This window comes from Pseudophryne corroboree, unplaced genomic scaffold (assembly GCF_028390025.1).
Source record: "Pseudophryne corroboree isolate aPseCor3 unplaced genomic scaffold, aPseCor3.hap2 scaffold_394, whole genome shotgun sequence".
Lineage (NCBI taxonomy): Eukaryota > Metazoa > Chordata > Amphibia > Anura > Myobatrachidae > Pseudophryne > Pseudophryne corroboree.
In genome coordinates, this window is record NW_026970036.1 from 517,605 (window position 1) to 539,265 (window position 21,661).

At 38.6% G+C, this 21,661-nt stretch overlaps 4 non-coding genes across 4 annotated transcripts; all 4 read left to right on the top strand.

The window, feature by feature from the left end:
* The first annotated feature begins 7,545 nt into the window (after positions 1 to 7,545).
* Positions 7,546 to 7,709, top strand: LOC135022970 (U1 spliceosomal RNA). The gene has a single exon (XR_010219980.1). It is a non-coding gene; the product is annotated as a U1 spliceosomal RNA (small nuclear RNA).
* Positions 7,710 to 7,861: 152 nt separating this feature from the next.
* Positions 7,862 to 8,024, top strand: LOC135022895 (U1 spliceosomal RNA). The gene has a single exon (XR_010219913.1). It is a non-coding gene; the product is annotated as a U1 spliceosomal RNA (small nuclear RNA).
* Positions 8,025 to 8,698: 674 nt separating this feature from the next.
* LOC135022978 (U1 spliceosomal RNA) lies at positions 8,699 to 8,862 on the top strand. Its single transcript, XR_010219988.1, has one exon. It is a non-coding gene; the product is annotated as a U1 spliceosomal RNA (small nuclear RNA).
* Positions 8,863 to 9,013: 151 nt separating this feature from the next.
* Positions 9,014 to 9,177, top strand: LOC135022838 (U1 spliceosomal RNA). Its single transcript, XR_010219858.1, has one exon. It is a non-coding gene; the product is annotated as a U1 spliceosomal RNA (small nuclear RNA).
* Positions 9,178 to 21,661: the final 12,484 nt, after the last annotated feature.

The window sequence follows — 21,661 nt, forward strand, 5'->3', positions numbered from 1 at the left end:
GAAACTATCCTTTGCTATATGCATTTTTTTTTTGTTCATTAAAGTAATCCAAAACTGGGATTGATATTTTAGCTTTTATTTTTACTTAAAGTACAATAACTTTTACCATTTTAATTTGTTTTAGTGCAAATGGCATATCAGCAGTCAGCACTAACTGGTGACATGCCATTTGTACAAGTAAGCCATGTGTGACTAATATATAAACATGCTTTATTAAATAACACCTCAAACTATCATACCCAGGATTCAAACCTATAACCTGTTGAATTCTAATCAAACACCCTACCCATGGAGCTACTTGATCCTGCATCTTTTCTAACCTCCAAAAACAGATTCAGTTGCATTTTCCAGCGTGTTTTGTTTGCGCCTTTGCAAATGTCTTACATCGACAAACTTATTTAGTACTATTTTGCAAATAGGGTTACATTGTCGCAACATTGTGCTCCCTAATTGCTTGATTTTTTAAATGCAACAATTAATAAAGACACCTGATAATTGCTCTGTGGAGTCTTATTTTGTGTTTTGTGTTTAGTCTTTAGATCTGAATTTGAATGTACTTGTGAACTAACTTAATTTCCTACTTCTAAATTCATTCCTAAATTCACTACTTACATGAATCCTGTAGTTGGGCATTTTGGGACTTCGATTGTGGGCATTGTTTTGTGTCCAGACCAGCAGCAGGTGGTGTGCATTTGCTGGAAAGGCATCGAAGACCTCCGATATGCTGCATCTCCTGATGTGTGTCTCCCTCAAGTGGCTGTCAGCAAATGCCTGCTAGACACCCCATTCCAAGCTGATTGTGACATCATGGAACATGCATCATAGAACAGGCATGCTAAAACATGGGTCTTCAACCTGCGACCCTCCAGCTGCTGTGGAACTACACATCCCAGCATGCCCTGCCTCAGTTTTAGCATACCTTAATAGCAAAACTGTGGCAGGGCATGCTGGGATGTGTAGTTTCACAGCAGCTGGAGGGCCACAGGATGAAGACCCATGTGCTAGAGCCAAGCCGCAGGTACATTGAATGCTAGCAAGCTGAATATTTAAATCCTTTTTGTTCCGCAGCATTCCAATGCGGAAGATTCCATGGAACCAGAGATCCTTCCATTGAGAAGGACATGCTGCCTGGATGACTACACTGTGCAAATTAAATCACGGAGCCAGTTGGCTTGTGGGTGGCTCTGGTGACTGGGTGGTTGGGTGGGTGGTGTGTCGGAAGTGGAGCGCATGCAAATGATTGTGTATCATCCAGCTAGTGAGAGAGAAAACTCATGCAGGAGTGTTCCTGCTTGTCAGTGGGTTATGCACCTTGCCAGACGTTAAATCTACATAGAGCAGCTGGAGGGGACAAGAGCAGGTTTGCAAAATATAGATAGAAGAGCATATATGCTGGCGCATTCTCCATGATTGTGTCAGCTTATGTTTTGGTGCACTGCACTTTCCTCCACTAAGTTTTAGCCATTTTTGTTAAGCTCAAGTGTAGTTGCTTCTCGGCCTTTTGGCTGTGATCTTGTATCGTGGTTGAAGGGTCTGCTGGAGGGAGGGATTGTTTTCTTCATTGGCGAAAGACCAAAGATATTCCAGGATGGAAGGCTTGGGAACACTATCTGTTTTTCAGTTGTGGAAGAGCACAGAGGTCGGATTGGACTACATTCTATAGTAAAGGATATCTTTCTATTTATTGACCCTCCCCTTATATGTGTCTGTGTTACAATAAAGCTTCGGTTTTGTGAATCCCTCACCCTCTTACACTCCACACCCATAGCCTTATTAACTGTTGTATTATTGTATACTTTAAATGTATAGTGCAGTTCATGATTTATAGTGTAGACTGGCCTGTGCTGTAGTTCTTGAACTGTACTATACCGTCAGCATTTGTATTGTGTTTTGGCTGTGCTGCAACACTGTATTTATGTGTGCAATGTTTATGTATGTTTTTTTTTATGTCAATAAAGACTGCTTTTTCAATCCAATATCTGAAAACAATCAATGTTTATCTTTGATGGCAATAAAAGTGGTATGATATTTGATGCTTTTGAAAGGCAATATCTGATATGTCCCCTATCTGGGAACCATATATTAAATGGCTTTTCAGAAAAGGGAGATGGGAGAAGAGCTTTCATTACTTGTAGGACCGATGCACATAAAGAAGCAAAAAAACATACATAAACATTACACACATAAGTACCGCGTTGCGGCACAGCCAAAACACAATAGAAATGCTGATGGTATAGTACAGTTCAAGAACTACAGCACAGGCCAGCCTACACTATAAATCATGAACTGCACTATACATTTAAACTGTACAATAATACAACAGTTAATAAGGCTATGGGTGTGGAGTGTAAGAGGGTGAGGGAATCACAAGCCCGAAGCTTTATTGAAAGACTGACACATATAAGGGGAGGTTTAATAAATAGAAAGACATCCTTTACTATAGAATGTAGTCCAATCCGACCTCTGTGCTCTTCCACAACTGAAAAACAGATAGTGTTCCCAAGCCTTCCATCCTGGAATATCTTTGGTCTTTCGCCAATGAAGAAAGCAATCCCTCCCTCCAGCAGACCCTTCAACCACAATACAAGATCACAGCCAAAAGGCCGAGAAGCAACTACACTTGAGCTTAACAAAAATGGCTAAAACTTAGTGGAGGAAAGTGCAGTGCACCAAAACATAAGCTGACACAATCATGGAGAATGCGCCAGCATATATGCTCTTCTATCTATATTTTGCAAACATGCTCTTGTCCCCTCCAGCTGCTCTATGTAGATTTAACGTCTGGCAAGGTGCATAACCCACTGACAAGCAGGCACACTCCTGCATGAGTTTTCACTCTCACTAGCTGGATGATACACAATCATTTGCATGTGCTCCACCTCCGACACACCACCCACCCAACCACCCAGTCACCAGAGCCACCCACAAACCAACTGGCTCCGTGATTTAATTTGCACAGTGTAGTCATCCAGGCAGCATGTCCTTCTCAATGGAAGGATCTCTGGTTCCATGGAATCTTCCGCATTGGAATGCTGCGGAACAAAAAGGATTTAAATATTCAGCTTGCTAGCATTCAATGTACCTGCGGCTTGGCTCTAGCACATGGGTCTTCATCCTGTGGCCCTCCAGCTGCTGTGAAACTACACATCCCAGCACGCCCTGCCACAGTTTTGCTATAAGGTATGCTAAAACTGAGGCAGGGCATGCTGGGATGTGTAGTTCCACAGCAGCTGGAGGGTCGCAGGTTGAAGACCCATGTTTTAGCATGCCTGTTCTATGATGCATGTTCCGTGATGTCACAATCAGCTTGGAATGAGGTGTCTAGCAGGCATTTGCTGACAGCCACTTGAGGGAGACACACATCAGGAGATGCAGCATATCGGAGGTCTTTGATGCCTTTCCAGCAAATGCACACCACCTGCTGCTGGTCTGGACACAAAACAATGCCCACAATCGAAGTCCCAAAATGCCCAACTACAGGATTCATGTAAGTAGTGAATTTAGGAATGAATTTAGAAGTAGGAAATTAAGTTAGTTCACAAGTACATTCAAATTCAGATCTAAAGTCTAGGTAGGCCTCACGTACTGGCAGCCGCCAGCATTTAAAAATGCCTTGATTAGAGGTACGGAATTAAATGTAGATAAGAAGTAGACACAAAATAAGACTCCGCAGAGCAGTTATCAGGTGTTTTTATCAATTGTTGCATTTAAAAAATCAAGCAATTAGGGAACACAATGTTGCAACAATGTAACCCTATTTGCAAAATAGTACTAAATAAGTTTGTCGATGTAAGACATTTGCAAAGGCGCATCCAAAACACGCTGGAAAATGCAACTGAATCTGTTTTTGGAGGCTAGAATAGGAAATGTGCATCGGTCCTACAAGTACTGAAAGCTCTTCTCCCATCTCCCTTTTCTGAAAAGCCATTTAATATATGGTTCCCAGATAGGGGACATATCAGATATTGCCTTTCAAAAGCAGCAAATATCATACCACTTCTATTGCCATCAAAGATAAACATTGATTGTTTTCAGATATTGGATTGAAAAAGCAGTCTTTATTGACATAAAGAAGCAAAAAAACATACATAAACATTACACACATAAGTACTGTGTTGCAGCACAGCCAAAACACAATACAAATGCTGTCGGTATAGTACAGTTCAAGAACTACAGCACAGGTCAGCCTACACTATAAATCATGAACTGCACTATACATTTAAACAATACAATAGTTAATAAGGCTATGGGTGTGGAGTGTAAGAGGGTGACGGAATCACAAGCCCAAAGCTTTATTGAAAGACAGACACATATAAAGGGAGGATTAATAAATACAAAGATACCCTTTACTATAGAATGTAGTCCAATCCGGTCTTTCAACTCTTCCACAACTGAAAAACGGATAGTGTTCCCAAGCCTTCCATCCTGGAATATCTTCAGTCTCTCGCCAATGAAGAAAACAATCCCTCCAGCAGACTCTTCAACCACAATACAATATCACAGCCAAAAGAGCGAGAAGCAACTACACTTGCGTTTAAACAAAATGGCTAAAACTTAGTGGAGGAAAGTGCAGTGCACCAAAACATAAGCCGACACAATCATGGAGAATGCGCCAGCATATATGCTCTTCTGTCTATATTTTCCAAACCTGCTCTTGTCCCCTCCAGTTGCTCCATGTAGATTTGACGTCTGGCAAGGTGCATAACTCACTGACAAGCAGGCACACTCCTGCATGAGTTTTCTCTCTCACTAGCTGGATGATACACATTCATTTGCATGTGCTCCACCTCCGACACACCGCCCACCCAACCACCCAGTCACCAGAGCCACCCACAAGCCAACTGGCTCCGTGATTTAATTTGCACAGTGCAGTCATCCAGGCAGCATGTCCTTCTCAATGGAATAATCTCTGGTTCCATGGAATCTTCCGCATTGGAATGCTGCGGAACAAAAAGGATTTAAACATTCAGCTTGCTAGCATTCAATGTACCTGCGGTTTGGTTCTAGCACATGGGTCTTCATCCTGTGGCCCTCCAGCTGCTGTGAAACTACACATCCCAGCATGCCCTGCCACAGTTTTGCTATTAAGGTATGCTAAAACTGAGGCAGGGCATGCTGGGATATGTAGTTCCACAGCAGCTGGAGGGTCGCAGGTTGAAGACCCATGTTCTAGCATGCCTGTTCTATGATGCATGTTCCGTGATGTCACAATCAGCTTGGAATGGGGTGTCTAGCATGCATTTGCTGACAGCCACTTGAGGCAGACACACATCAGGAGATGCAGCATATCGGAGGTCTTCGATGCCTTTCCAGCAAATGCACACCACCAGCTGCTGGTCTGGACACAAAACAATGCCCACAATTGAAGGCTCAAAATGCCCAACTACAGGATTAATGTAAGTAGTGAATTTAGGAATGAGTTTAGAAGTAGGAAATTAAGTTAGTTCACAAGTACATTCAAATTCAGATCTAAAGACTAGGTAGGCCTCACGTCTTGGCAGCACCCAGCATTTAAAAATGCCTTGATTATAGGTAGGGAATTAAATGTAGATAAGAAGTAGACACAAAAGAAGACTCCACAGAGCAATTATCAGGTGTCTTTATCAATTTTTGCATTTAAAAAATCAAGCAATTAGGGAACACAATGTTGCGACAATGTAACCCTATTTGCAAAATAGTACTAAATAAGTTTGTCGATGTAAGACATTTGCAAAGGCGCAAACAAAACACGCTGGAAAATGCAACTGAATCTGTTTTTGGAGGTTAGAATAGATGCAGGATCAAGTAGCTCAATGGGTAGGGTGTTTGATTAGAATTTAACAGGTTATAGGTTTGAATCCTGGGTATGATAGTTTGAGGTGTTATTTAATAAAGTATGTTTATATATTAGTCACACATGGCTTACTTGTACAAATGGCATGTCACCAGTTAGTGCTGACTGCTGATATGCCATTTACACAAACATGCCATGTGTGACTGTATATGCATTTAAGGAGGGCACCCCTGCAATACCACAAACCATTGAGTGTCAAGTATACTAGATATATCTTCATATCTCATGTGCTTTCTCTGAGACCAATCTTGTTATGCCCCTTCCCCACAAGGCATGCGCCTTTTGTCCATATTGCAAAAATGGGGGGGAGGGCATATAATTCTCTGTCACAGGGCACCAAAAAGTCTAGTTATGGCTCTGGTATGCATTATGTAATCTGGCAGACCATCTCTCCAACACTGGCTGGTTGGAATAGAAATCCGGTTATCTATGTGAGCAAATGACCATCAACGATTTACTCTCAAACACTAAAAAATGGACAAAAATGGTCCCCTAAACAAATTGGTTAAATTTTGGGTTTAACCAATTTGTGTAATGACCATTTTTGACCACTTTTCTAGTGTTTGGGAGCAAATGGTTAATTGACATTTGCTCCTATACATTACCAGATTTTCATTCCATCCATCCAGACTGGATAGATAGCCTGACAGATAATTGTGTAGTGTACGCCCAGGATAACTGTTAGTCATGCTTTATTTTATGGCGGCACATAAATGGGTGGACAGATCCAGGGCAAGCACTGCCCACTCATGCATAGTTGTCAACTGATGTGAAGTTCCAGGGGGCAATCTCAGTTATAAAGAGAAGTATCTGGAAATTGTCCCTAGTTAAAAAAAAAAAAAAAAATTTTCTCAACTCCATTTATTTAGTATGATATCCCAGGTGATAGGATGCCGGCAGTCAGAACAACATACTTTATTAAATAACACATCTCAAACTACCATACCCAGGATTCAAACCTATAACCTGTTGAATTCTAATCAAACACCCTACCTATTGAGCTATTTGATCCTGCATAAAAATTGTGAACATTATATGAAGCTATTGGTACTTTGCAAAAAAAAAGAATCAGCATTACAACGCAGCAGATCCATGCAGTTTGCAGCCACACACTACATGTATCTGCTCAGCCACAATGCTGATTATTTCTTCACAAAGTACAAGGTGAGCTCCAAACAGAATTCTCTAGCTTAGAATTATACCTTTCTTTGCCAAACCTAGAAGTCGGGCCCCCCACCCTGGGATCCCCCAGAGGGAGGCCTGCACCGTCATGCGGCAGGCTTGTCCGTTTTGGAAGCAGGCTGATGGGCAGCCCAGGATTGCTTCAGTCTGGGCTTGGCAGGTCTGGAAACATGAGCTTGCTTTGGGTATGCCTGACCTTGGGTACGCTTTACCTGGAGGATGAAAGGGCCAAGAAAAGTACTTTTAGCCTTCTGCGTGGTAGGAGTCATACTAGGTAGGCAAGCTGTTTTAGCAGTAGCCAGATCAGCTACAATCTTATTGAGGTCTTCTCCAAAAGGAGATTCAACTGAGGCAGCACAAGGGAACTCTCATCTGGGGACAACAACTGCAGGGAGAACACATATTTTCAGATGAACATGGTAGGGCAGAAGGCTGCCTAATACTGAAGCACCCCCAAACAACAAATCAAATGCAACTTACTTGACAGAGATGTGCCTGAGCAACGGCCCTCCCCAGCCCTATCCCAAATCATACTTATTTTGCATAGGAGATACCATGGTCATGAAGATTGTTCTCCCAGGGTTAGGTTCATTCATTGCATTCTGGGTATGCTGACCCCTGTGATTTCCCCAAATGTGGGAAACTCGACTGCATTATTTGTGGTAGTGGGGGACTGTGTTTGTGCTTTCCTCTGGTCAGCTCTGGTAAAAGTCAGATTTCTTTGTCTCAGATCTTCCTCTAGCCTTTGTCTTCTTTCGAGAGTTCCCTTGTGCTGCCTCAGTTGGATCTCCTTCACTTGACAGGGGGGTGCCCGAGCAGCGACCCTCCCCAGCTCTAGCCCAACTCCTACTTACCTGCCAGGTGAGATACTATGATCATGAAGTTGCTTCTCCCAGGGCAAGGCTCACCCATTGCACTCTGGGTGTGCTGCCCCTGCGATTTCCCCAAATGTGGGAAACTTGACTGCATAATTTGAGTTTTCCCTGGTCGGCTCTCATGTAATTCAGATCTCTTTGTCTCAGGTCTCTCTCCAGCCTAGTTTGCTGTCTGGTTCCACTTCTTTTTTCTTGAGCCCCTCCCTTCTATACCCTTGTGCACTATCCTGACTTCTCCTCCCGTCTGCTTACTTTGTGCCTCCCAATGCACAATGCAAACTACGGGTAGTGCTGCAGGGCCCACACCCTTTTACTTGCTTTACAGAGCAGCTCTGGAGCTGTTACAGTGCCCAGCTGCTGCAAGAAATCAGCTTGAATGCTTCAGGGGCTGGGGAATGGCCAACATGAGCCCCACACCGAAGGAGGGTGGGGGTGCTTAATGCGAACTAGGGGTCATCCAAGCACCACAAAAGGCCTCCATGCCCTGCACGCTCCTTTTCTCTTTTCATATGCAGACGAGGGTTGAAGCCAACTTTGACCCACTGCTTGGATGACATCACCATATTCAAATCCATCTGCTGCAGGCCATCCCCCAGGAATGCTTGCACTAGTTGTTGCATTTGGTTTGTTGTTTGGGGGTGCTTCAGTATTAGGCAGCCTTCTGCCACCCCATGTTCATCTGAAAATATGTGTTCTCCCTGCAGTTGTTGTCCCCAGATGAGAGTTCCCTTGTGCTGCCTCAGTTGAATCTCCTTTACTTGACAGAGATGTGCCTGAGCAACGGCCCTCCCCAGCCCTATCCCAAATCATACTTATTTTGCATAGGAGATACTATTGTCATGAAGATTGTTCTCCCAGGGTGAGGTTCATTCATTGCATTCTGGGTATGCTGACCCCTGTGATTTCCCCAAATGTGGGAAACTCGACTGCATTATTTGTGGTAGTGGTGGACTGTGTTTGTGCTTTCCTCTGGTCAGCTCTGGTAAAAGTCAGATTTCTTTGTCTCAGATCTTCCTCTAGCCTTGTTCTTCTTTTGAGAGTTCCCTTGTGCTGCCTCAGTTGGATCTCCTTCACTTGAAAGGTAGTGCCCGAGCAGCGACCCTCCCCAGCTCTAGCCCAACTCCTACTAACCTGCCAGGTGAGATACTATGATCATGAAGGTGCTTCTCCCAGGGCAAGGCTCACCCATTGCACTCTGGGTGTGCTGCCCCTTGCGATTTCCCCAAATGTGGGAAACTTGACTGCATAATTTGTGTTTCCCCTGGACGGCTCTCGTATAATTCAGATCTCTTTGTCTCAGGTCTCTCTCCAGCCTAGTATGCTGTCTGTTTCCACTTCTCTTTTCTTGAGCCCATCCCTTCTATAACCTTGTGCACTATCCTGACTTCTCCTCCCGTCTGCTTACTTTGTGCCTTCCAATGCACAATGCAAACTACAGGTAGTGCTGCAGGGCCCACACCCTTTTACTTGCCTTACAGAGCAGCTCTGGAGCTGTTACAGTACCCAGCTGCTGCAAGAAATCAGCTTGAATGCTTTAGGGGCTGGGGCATGGCCAACATGAGCCCCACACCGAAGGAGGGTGGGGGTGTTTAATGCGAACTAGGGGTCATCCAAGCGTCGCAAAAGGCCGCCATGCCCTGCATATCCCTTTTCTCTTTTCATAAGCAGACGAGGGATGAAGCCAACTTTGACCCACTGCTTGGATGACATCACTTGCTGCCTTTCCAATGAAGCAAGTTTAATTTAGTAATAGGTGAAAAACCATCCCTACAAAGGTGTTAATCAGATACTTGGCTTTGTGGACTCTTTTCAGAGAACAAATTTGTTAGCATAAAAATAAAGCCAGAAAATGAAGAGCTGTTTAATCACTCAATTGGATTTTTCTGCCAGCATATTTCTTTTTCTCTGCAACCCACTGCTAAATTGTGCTTCCTAGCTGTTTTTTTCATAAAATCACTTAATCAAATCTAACTGATTACATCAGAGTAGGCCAGGTACCCTACACCATAAGAGAGGGTTTGAAATTTTGACTTGTCTACTTAAATATCACCAAAATCTGATCACAAGGTCAATTACGTCCCTGGGTGGGATTGAACCACCAACTTTTTGGTTAATAGCCGTACACACTAACTGATTGCGCTACAGCGACACTTTGTGAAAGTACATACTGACAAAGGCTAATAAGCATTCATCTAGAACGTTTCCTAGAAAAACTTTAAATAGTCAATAATCTGGAGAGTTTTTGTAAGATGTTTCTTCCATCAACCAATGAAGAAACACATTGGTACTTTCCCATGATGAGTGAGTGCTTCAGGATCTCTTGCACTTACATGTGCAGCAGAGTACTGTAATGGAAGCATGCTGGGTCCATAACCCAGAGGTAGGCAGATTGAAATTATCCTCTGCTATATGCATTTTTTTTGTTAATTAAAGTAATCCAAAACTGGGATTGATATTTTTGCTCTTTTTATTTTACTTAAAGTACAATAACTTTTACCTTTTTAATTTGTTTTAATAGTATATAGACAGTATTGTTTTCTTTCAAAAATCCACTTAATTTTCTTTACCCGATTATTAAAATGGTAATTGACAAAAACAAACTACATTGTCACCAGAAGAGCAATACAAAATGTACAAGTGATATATTAAAATCATCTTTCCAGCTTGAATTTCAATGATGCATTGGGGCAATGATTTTGTGAGAAACATCTTACCCTTAAATAAAGATTTTCTTAATTCCTTACCTGTGTGCTAATTAGATATCACCTTGTTTTCACATTAAACAGACTTCCACATGAGAAAGCAGCAAGGATGCAGTGGCGTTAATGTTTCCTGGTGTCAACCTGTATTATTTCAGTAGATATTGAAATGAGGATGCATCTTGCTGCCTTTCCAATGAAGCAAGTTTAATTTAGTAATAGGTGAAAAACCATCCCTACAAAGATGTTAATCCGATACTTGGCTTTGTGGACACTTTTCAGAGAACAAATTAGTTAGCATAAAAATAAAGCCAGAAAATGAAGAGCTGTTTAATCACTCAATTGGATTTTTCTGCCAGCATATTTCATTTTCTCTGCAAACCACTGCTAAATTGTGCTTCCTAGCTGTTTTTTGATAAAATCACTTAATCAAATCTAACTCTGATTACATCAGAGTAGGCCAGGTACCCTACACAATAAGAGGGGGTTTGAAATTTTGACTTGTCTACTTAAAGATCACCAAAATCTGATGACAAGGTCAATAACATCCCTGGGTGGGATTGAACCACCAACCCTTTGGTTAATAACCAAACACACTAACCGATTACACCACAGAGACACTTTGCAAAAGTACATACTGACAAAGGCTAATAAGCATTCATCTAGAACGTTTCCTAGAAAACTTTAAAAAGTCAATAATCTGGAGAGTTTTTGTAAGATGTTTCTTCCATCAACCAATGAAGAAACGCATTGGTACTTTCCCATGATGAGTGAGTGCTTCAGGATCTCTTGCACTTACATGTGCAGCAGAGTACTGCAATGGAAGCATGCTGGGCCCCTTAACCCAGAGGTAGGCAGATTGAAACTATCCTCTGCTATATGCATTTTTTTTTTGTTAATTAAAGTAATCCAAAACTGGGATTGATATTTTTGCTCTTTTATTTTTACTTAAAGTACAATAACTTTTACCATTTTAATTTGTTTTAATAGTATATTGACAGTATTGTTTTCTTTCAAAAATCCACTTAATTTTCTTTACCCTATTATTAAAATGGTAATTGACAAAAACAAACTACATTGTCACCAGAAGAGCAATACAAAATGTACAAGTGATATATTAAAATCATCTTTCCAGCTTGAATTTCAATGATGCATTGGGGCAATGATTTTGTGAGAAACATCTTCACCCTTAAATAAAGATTTTCTTAATTCCTTACCTGTGTGCTAATTAGATATCACCTTGTTTTCACATTAAACAGACTTCCACATGAGAAAGCAGCAAGGATGCAGTGGCGTTAATGTTTCCTGGTGTCAACCTGTATTATTTCAGTAGATATTGAAATGAGGATGCATCTTGCTGCCTTTCCAATGAAGCAAGTTTAATTTAGTAATAGGTGAAAAACCATCCCTACAAAGATGTTAATAAGATACTTGGCTTTGTGGACACTTTTCAGAGAACAAATTTGTTAGCATAAAAATAAAGCCAGAAAATGAAGAGCTGTTTAATCACTCAATTGGATTTTTTTGCCAGCATATTTCTTTTTCTCTGCAAACCACTGCTAAATTGTGCTTCCTAGCTGTTTTTATAAAATCACTGAATCAAATCTAACTCTGATTACATCAGAGAAGGCCAGGTACCCTACACCATAACAGGGGTTTTTGAAATTTTGACTTGTCTACTTAAAGATCACCAAAATCTGATAACAAGGTCAATTACATCCCTGGGTGGGATTGAACCACCAACCTTCTGGTTAATAGCCTTACACACTAACTGATTGCGCCACAGCGACACTTTGCAAAAGTACATACTGACAAAGGCTAATAAGCATTCATCTAGAACGTTTCCTAGAAAAACTTTAGTCAATAATCTGGAGAGTTTTTGTAAGATGTTTCTTCCATCAACCAATGAAGAAACACATTGGTACTTTCCCATGATGAGTGAGTACTTCAGGATCTCTTGCAATTACATGTGCAGCAGAGTACTGTAATGGAAGCATGCTGGGTCCATAGCCCAGAGGTAGGCAGATTGAAACTATCCTCTGCTATATGCGTTTTTTTTTGTTAATTAAAGTAATCCAAAACTGGGATTGATATTTTTGCTCTTTTATTTTTACTTAAAGTACAATAACTTTTACCATTTTCATTTGTTTTAATAGTATATTGACAGTATTGTTTTCTTTCAAAAATCCACTTAATTTTCTTTACCCGATTATTAAAATGGTAATTGACAAAAACAAACTACATTGTCACCAGAAGAGCAATACAAAATGTACAAGTGATATATTAAAATCATCTTTCCAGCTTGAATTTCAATGATGCATTGGGGCAACGATTTTGTGAGAAACATCTTCACCCTTAAATAAAGATTTTCTTAATTCCTTACCTGTGTGCTAATTAGATATCACCTTGTTTTCACATTAAACAGACTTCCACATGAGAAAGCAGCAAGGATGCAGTGGCGTTAATGTTTCCTGGTGTCAACCTGTATTATTTCAGTAGATATTCAAATGAGGATGCATCTTGCTGCCTTTCCAATGAAGCAAGTTTAATTTAGTAATAGGTGAAAAACCATCCCTACAAAGGTGTTAATCAGAAACTTGGCTTTGTGGACACTTTTCAGAGAACAAATTTGTTAGCATAAAAATAAAGCCAGAAAATGAAGAGCTGTTTAATCACTCAATTGGATTTTTTTGCCAGCATATTTCTTTTTCTCTGCAACCCACTGCTAAATTGTGCTTCCTAGCTGTTTTTATAAAATCACTGAATCAAATCTAACTCTGATTACATCAGAGAAGGCCAGGTACCCTACACCATAAGAGGGGGTTTGAAATTTTGACTTGTCTACATAAAGATCACCAAAATCTGATAACAAGGTCAATTACGTCCCTGGGTGGGATTGAACCACCAACCTTTTGGTTAATAGCCTTACACAGTAACTGATTGCGCCCCAGCAACACTTTGCAAAAGTCCTTACTGACAAAGGCTAATAAGCATTCATCTAGAACGATTCCTAGAAACATTTTAAAAAGTCAATAATGTGGAGAGTTTTTGTAAGATGTTTCTTCCATCAACCAATGAAGAAACACATTGGTACTTTCCCATGATGAGTGAGTGCTTCAGGATCTCTTGCACTTACATGTGCAGCAGAGTACTGTAATGGAAGCATGCTGGGTCCATAACCCAGAGGTAGGCAGATTGAAACTATCCTCTGCTATATGCATTTTTTTTTGTTAATTAAAGTAATCCAAAACTGGGATTGATATTTTTGCTCTTTTATTTTTACTTAAAGTACAATAACTTTTACCATTTTAATTTGTTTTAATAGTATATTGACAGTATTGTTTTCTTTCAAAAATCCAATTAATTTTCTTTACCCGATTATTAAAATGGTAATTGACAAAAACAAACTACATTGTCACCAGAAGAGCAATACAAAATGTACAAATGATATATTAAAATCATCTTTCCAGCTTGAATTTCAATGATGCATTGGGGCAACGATTTTGTGAGAAACATCTTCACCCTTAAATAAAGATTTTCTTAATTCCTTACCTGTGTGCTAATTAGATATCACCTTGTTTTCACATTAAACAGACTTCCACATGAGAAAGCAGCAAGGATGCAGTGGCGTTAATGTTTCCTGGTGTCAACCTGTATTATTTCAGTAGATATTGAAATGAGGATGCATCTTGCTGCCTTTCCAATGAAGCAAGTTTAATTTAGTAATAGGTGAAAAACCATCCCTACAAAGATGTTAATCAGATACTTGGCTTTGTGGACACTTTTCAGAGAACAAATTTGTTAGCATAAAAATAAAGCCAGAAAATGAAGAGCTATTTAATCACTCAATTGGATTTTTTTGCCAGCATATTTCTTTTTCTCTGCAAACCACTGCTAAATTGTGCTTCCTAGCTGTTTTTATAAAATCACTGAATCAAATCTAACTCTGATTACATCAGAGAAGGCCAGGTACCCTACACCATAACAGGGGTTTTTGAAATTTTGACTTGTCTACTTAAAGATCACCAAAATCTGATAACAAGGTCAATTACATCCCTGGGTGGGATTGAACCACCAACCTTTTGGTTAATAGCCGTACACACTAACTGATTGCGCCACAGCGACACTTTGCAAAAGTACATACTGACAAAGGCTAATAAGCATTCATCTAGAACGTTTCCTAGAAAAACTTTAAATAGTCAATAATCTGGAGAGTTTTTGTAAGATGTTTCTTCCATCAACCAATGAAGAAACACATTGGTACTTTCCCATGATGAGTAAGTACTTCAGGATCTCTTGCAATTACATGTGCAGCAGAGTACTGTAATGGAAGCATGCTGGGTCCATAGCCCAGTGGTAGGCAGATTGAAACTATCCTCTGCTATATGCGTTTTTTTTTGTTAATTAAAGTAATCCAAAACTGGGATTGATATTTTTGCTCTTTTATTTTTACTTAAAGTACAATAACTTTTACCATTTTCATTTGTTTTAATAGTATATTGACAGTATTGTTTTCTTTCAAAAATCCACTTAATTTTCTTTACCCGATTATTAAAATGGTAATTGACAAAAACAAACTACATTGTCACCAGAAGAGCAATACAAAATGTACAAGTGTTATATTAAAATCATCTTTCCAGCTTGAATTTCAATGATGCATTGGGGCAACGATTTTGTGAGAAACATCTTCACCCTTAAATAAAGATTTTCTTAATTCCTTACCTGTGTGCTAATTAGATATCACCTTGTTTTCACATTAAACAGACTTCCACATGAGAAAGCAGCAAGGATGCAGTGGTGTTAATGTTTCCTGGTGTCAACCTGTATTATTTCAGTAGATATTCAAATGAGGATGCATCTTGCTGCCTTTCCAATGAAGCAAGTTTAATTTAGTAATAGGTGAAAAACCATCCCTACAAAGGTGTTAATCAGAAACTTGGCTTTGTGGACACTTTTCAGAGAACAAATTTGTTAGCATAAAAATAAAGCCAGAAAATGAAGAGCTGTTTAATCACTCAATTGGATTTTTTTGCCAGCATATTTCTTTTTCTCTGCAAACCACTGCTAAATTGTGCTTCCTAGCTGTTTTTATAAAATCACTGAATCAAATCTAACTCTGATTACATCAGAGAAGGCCAGGTACCCTACACCATAAGAGGGGGTTTGAAATTTTGACTTGTCTACATAAAGATCACCAAAATCTGATAACAAGGTCAATTACGTCCCTGGGTGGGATTGAACCACCAACCTTTTGGTTAATAGTCTTACTCAGTAACTGATTGCGCCACAGCAACACTTTGCGAAAGTCCATACTGACAAAGGCTAATAAGCATTCATCTAGAACGATTCCTAGAAACATTTTAAAAAGTCAATAATGTGGAGAGTTTTTGTAAGATGTTTCTTCCATCAACCAATGAAGAAACACATTGGTACTTTCCCATGATGAGTGAGTGCTTCAGGATCTCTTGCACTTACATGTGCAGCAGAGTACTGTAATGGAAGCATGCTGGGTCCATAACCCAGAGGTAGGCAGATTGAAACTATCCTCTGCTATATGCATTTTTTTTGTTAATTAAAGTAATCCAAAACTGGGATTGATATTTTTGCTCTTTTATTTTTACTTAAAGTACAATAACTTTTACCATTTTAATTTGTTTTAATAGTATATTGACAGTATTGTTTTCTTTCAAAAATCCAATTAATTTTCTTTACCCGATTATTAAAATGGTAATTGACAAAAACAAACTACATTGTCACCAGAAGAGCAATACAAAATGTACAAATGATATATTAAAATCATCTTTCCAGCTTGAATTTCAATGATGCATTGGGGCAACGATTTTGTGAGAAACATCTTCACCCTTAAATAAAGATTTTCTTAATTCCTTACCTGTGTGCTAATTAGATATCACCTTGTTTTCACATTAAACAGACTTCCACATGAGAAAGCAGCAAGGATGCAGTGGCGTTAATGTTTCCTGGTGTCAACCTGTATTATTTCAGTAGATATTGAAATGAGGATGCATCTTGCTGCCTTTCCAATGAAGCAAGTTTAATTTAGTAATAGGTGAAAAACCATCCCTACAAAGATGTTAATCAGATACTTGGCTTTGTGGACACTTTTCAGAGAACAAATTTGTTAGCATAAAAATAAAGCCAGAAAATGAAGAGCTATTTAATCACTCAATTGGATTTTTTTGCCAGCATATTTCTTTTTCTCTGCAACCCACTGCTAAATTGTGCTTCCTAGCTGTTTTTATAAAATCACTGAATCAAATCTAACTCTGATTACATCAGAGAAGGCCAGGTACCCTACACCATAACAGGGGTTTTCGAAATTTTGACTTGTCTACATAAAGATCACCAAAATCTGATAACAAGGTCAATTACATCCCTGGGTGGGATTGAACCACCAACCTTTTGGTTAATAGCCTTACACAGTAACTGATTGCGCCACAGCAACACTTTGCAAAAGTCCATACTGACAAAGGCTAATAAGCATTCATCTAGAACGATTCCTAGAAACATTTTAAAAAGTCAATAATGTGGAGAGTTTTTGTAAGATGTTTCTTCCATCAACCAATGAAGAAACACATTGGTACTTTCCCATGATGAGTGAGTGCTTCAGGATCTCTTGCACTTACATGTGCAGCAGAGGACTGTAATGGAAGCATGCTGGGTCCATAACCCAGAGGTAGGCAGATTGAAACTATCCTCTGCTATATGCATTTTTTTTGTTAATTAAAGTAATCCAAAACTGGTATTGATATTTTTGCTCTTTTATTTTTACTTAAAGTACAATAACTTTTACCATTTTAATTTGTTTTAATAGTATATTGACAGTATTGTTTTCTTTCAAAAATCCACTTAATTTTCTTTACCCGATTATTAAAATGGTAATTGACAAAAACAAACTACATTGTCACCAGAAGAGCAATACAAAATGTACAAGTGATATATTAAAATCATCTTTCCAGCTTGAATTTCAATGATGCATTGGGGCAACGATTTTGTGAGAAACATCTTACCCTTAAATAAAGATTTTCTTAATTCCTTACCTGTGTGCTAATTAGATATCACCTTGTTTTCACATTAAACAGACTTCCACATGAGAAAGCAGCAAGGATGCAGTGGCGTTAATGTTTCCTGGTGTCAACCTGTATTATTTCAGTAGATATTGAAATGAGGATGCATCTTGCTGCCTTTCCAATGAAGCAAGTTTAATTTAGTAATAGGTGAAAAACCATCCCTACAAAGATGTTAATCAGATACTTGGCTTTGTGGACACTTTTCAGAGAACAAATTTGTTAGCATAAAAATAAAGCCAGAAAATGAAGAGCTATTTAATCACTCAATTGGATTTTTTTGCCAGCATATTTCTTTTTCTCTGCAACCCACTGCTAAATTGTGCTTCCTAGCTGTTTTTATAAAATCACTGAATCAAATCTAACTCTGATTACATCAGAGAAGGCCAGGTACCCTACACCATAACAGGGGTTTTCGAAATTTTGACTTGTCTACATAAAGATCACCAAAATCTGATAACAAGGTCAATTACATCCCTGGGTGGGATTAAACCACCAACCTTTTGGTTAATAGCCTTACACAGTAACTGATTGCGCCACAGCAACACTTTGCAAAAGTCCATACTGACAAAGGCTAATAAGCATTCATCTAGAACGATTCCTAGAAACATTTTAAAAAGTCAATAATGTGGAGAGTTTTTGTAAGATGTTTCTTCCATCAACCAATGAAGAAACACATTGGTACTTTCCCATGATGAGTGAGTGCTTCAGGATCTCTTGCACTTACATGTGCAGCAGAGGACTGTAATGGAAGCATGCTGGGTCCATAACCCAGAGGTAGGCAGATTGAAACTATCCTCTGCTATATGCATTTTTTTTGTTAATTAAAGTAATCCAAAACTGGTATTGATATTTTTGCTCTTTTATTTTTACTTAAAGTACAATAACTTTTACCATTTTAAATTGTTTTAATAGTATATTGACAGTATTGTTTTCTTTCAAAAATCCACTTAATTTTCTTTACCCGATTATTAAAATGGTAATTGACAAAAACAAACTACATTGTCACCAGAAGAGCAATACAAAATGTACAAGTGATATATTAAAATCATCTTTCCAGCTTGAATTTCAATGATGCATTGGGGCAACGATTTTGTGAGAAACATCTTACCCTTAAATAAAGATTTTCTTAATTCCTTACCTGTGTGCTAATTAGATATCACCTTGTTTTCACATTAAACAGACTTCCACATGAGAAAGCAGCAAGGATGCAGTGGCGTTAATGTTTCCTGGTGTCAACCTGTATTATTTCAGTAGATATTGAAATGAGGATGCATCTTGCTGCCTTTCCAATGAAGCAAGTTTAATTTAGTAATAGGTGAAAAACCATCCCTACAAAGATGTTAATCAGATACTTGGCTTTGTGGACACTTTTCAGAGAACAAATTTGTTAGCATAAAAATAAAGCCAGAAAATGAAGAGCTATTTAATCACTCAATTGGATTTTTTTGCCAGCATATTTCTTTTTCTCTGCAACCCACTGCTAAATTGTGCTTCCTAGCTGTTTTTATAAAATCACTGAATCAAATCTAACTCTGATTACATCAGAGAAGGCCAGGTACCCTACACCATAACAGGGGTTTTCGAAATTTTGACTTGTCTACATAAAGATCACCAAAATCTGATAACAAGGTCAATTACATCCCTGGGTGGGATTGAACCACCAACCTTTTGGTTAATAGCCTTACACAGTAACTGATTGCGCCACAGCAACACTTTGCAAAAGTCCATACTGACAAAGGCTAATAAGCATTCATCTAGAACGATTCCTAGAAACATTTTAAAAAGTCAATAATGTGGAGAGTTTTTGTAAGATGTTTCTTCCATCAACCAATGAAGAAACACATTGGTACTTTCCCATGATGAGTGAGTGCTTCAGGATCTCTTGCACTTACATGTGCAGCAGAGGACTGTAATGGAAGCATGCTGGGTCCATAACCCAGAGGTAGGCAGATTGAAACTATCCTCTGCTATATGCATTTTTTTTGTTAATTAAAGTAATCCAAAACTGGTATTGATATTTTTGCTCTTTTATTTTTACTTAAAGTACAATAACTTTTACCATTTTAATTTGTTTTAATAGTATATTGACAGTATTGTTTTCTTTCAAAAATCCACTTAATTTTCTTTACCCGATTATTAAAATGGTAATTGACAAAAACAAACTACATTGTCACCAGAAGAGCAATACAAAATGTACAAGTGATATATTAAAATCATCTTTCCAGCTTGAATTTCAATGATGCATTGGGGCAACGATTTTGTGAGAAACATCTTACCCTTAAATAAAGATTTTCTTAATTCCTTACCTGTGTGCTAATTAGATATCACCTTGTTTTCACATTAAACAGACTTCCACATGAGAAAGCAGCAAGGATGCAGTGGCGTTAATGTTTCCTGGTGTCAACCTGTATTATTTCAGTAGATATTGAAATGAGGATGCATCTTGCTGCCTTTCCAATGAAGCAAGTTTAATTTAGTAATAGGTGAAAAACCATCCCTACAAAGATGTTAATCCGATACTTGGCTTTGTGGACACTTTTTAGAGAACAAATTAGTTAGCATAAAAATAAAGCCAGAAAATGAAGAGCTGTTTAATCACTCAATTGGATTTTTCTGCCAGCATATTTCATTTTCTCTGCAAACCACTGCTAAATTGTGCTTCCTAGCTGTTTTTTGATAAAATCACTTAATCAAATCTAACTCTGATTACATCAGAGTAGGCCAGGTACCCTACACCATAAGAGGGGGTTTGAAATTTTGACTTGTCTACTTAAAGATCACCAAAATCTGATGACAAGGTCAATAACATCCCTGGGTGGGATTGAACCACCAACCCTTTGGTTAATAACCAAACACACTAACCGATTGCACCACAGAGACACTTTGCAAAAGTACATACTGACAAAGGCTAATAAGCATTCATCTAGAACGTTTCCTAGAAAACTTTAAAAAGTCAATAATCTGGAGAGTTTTTGTAAGATGTTTCTTCCATCAACCAATGAAGAAACGCATTGGTACTTTCCCATGATGAGTGAGTGCTTCAGGATCTCTTGCACTTACATGTGCAGCAGAGTACTGCAATGGAAGCATGCTGGGCCCCTTAACCCAGAGGTAGGCAGATTGAAACTATCCTCTGCTATATGCATTTTTTTTTTGTTAAAGTAATCCAAAACTGGGATTGATATTTTTGCTCTTTTATTTTTACTTAAAGTACAATAACTTTTACCATTTTAATTTGTTTTAATAGTATATTGACAGTATTGTTTTCTTTCAAAAATCCACTTAATTTTCTTTACCCTATTATTAAAATGGTAATTGACAAAAACAAACTACATTGTCACCAGAAGAGCAATACAAAATGTACAAGTGATATATTAAAATCATCTTTCCAGCTTGAATTTCAATGATGCATTGGGGCAACGATTTTGTGAGAAACATCTTCACCCTTAAATAAAGATTTTCTTAATTCCTTACCTGTGTGCTAATTAGATATCACCTTGTTTTCACATTAAACAGACTTCCACATGAGAAAGCAGCAAGGATGCAGTGGCGTTAATGTTTCCTGGTGTCAACCTGTATTATTTCAGTAGATATTGAAATGAGGATGCATCTTGCTGCCTTTCCAATGAAGCAAGTTTAATTTAGTAATAGGTGAAAAACCATCCCTACAAAGATGTTAATCAGATACTTGGCTTTGTGGACACTTTTCAGAGAACAAATTTGTTAGCATAAAAATAAAGCCAGAAAATGAAGAGCTGTTTAATCACTCAATTGGATTTTTTTGCCAGCATATTTCTTTTTCTCTGCAAACCACTGCTAAATTGTGCTTCCTAGCTGTTTTTATAAAATCACTGAATAAAATCTAACTCTGATTACATCAGAGAAGGCCAGGTACCCTACACCATAACAGGGGTTTTTGAAATTTTGACTTGTCTACTTAAAGATCACCAAAATCTGATAACAAGGTCAATTACATCCCTGGGT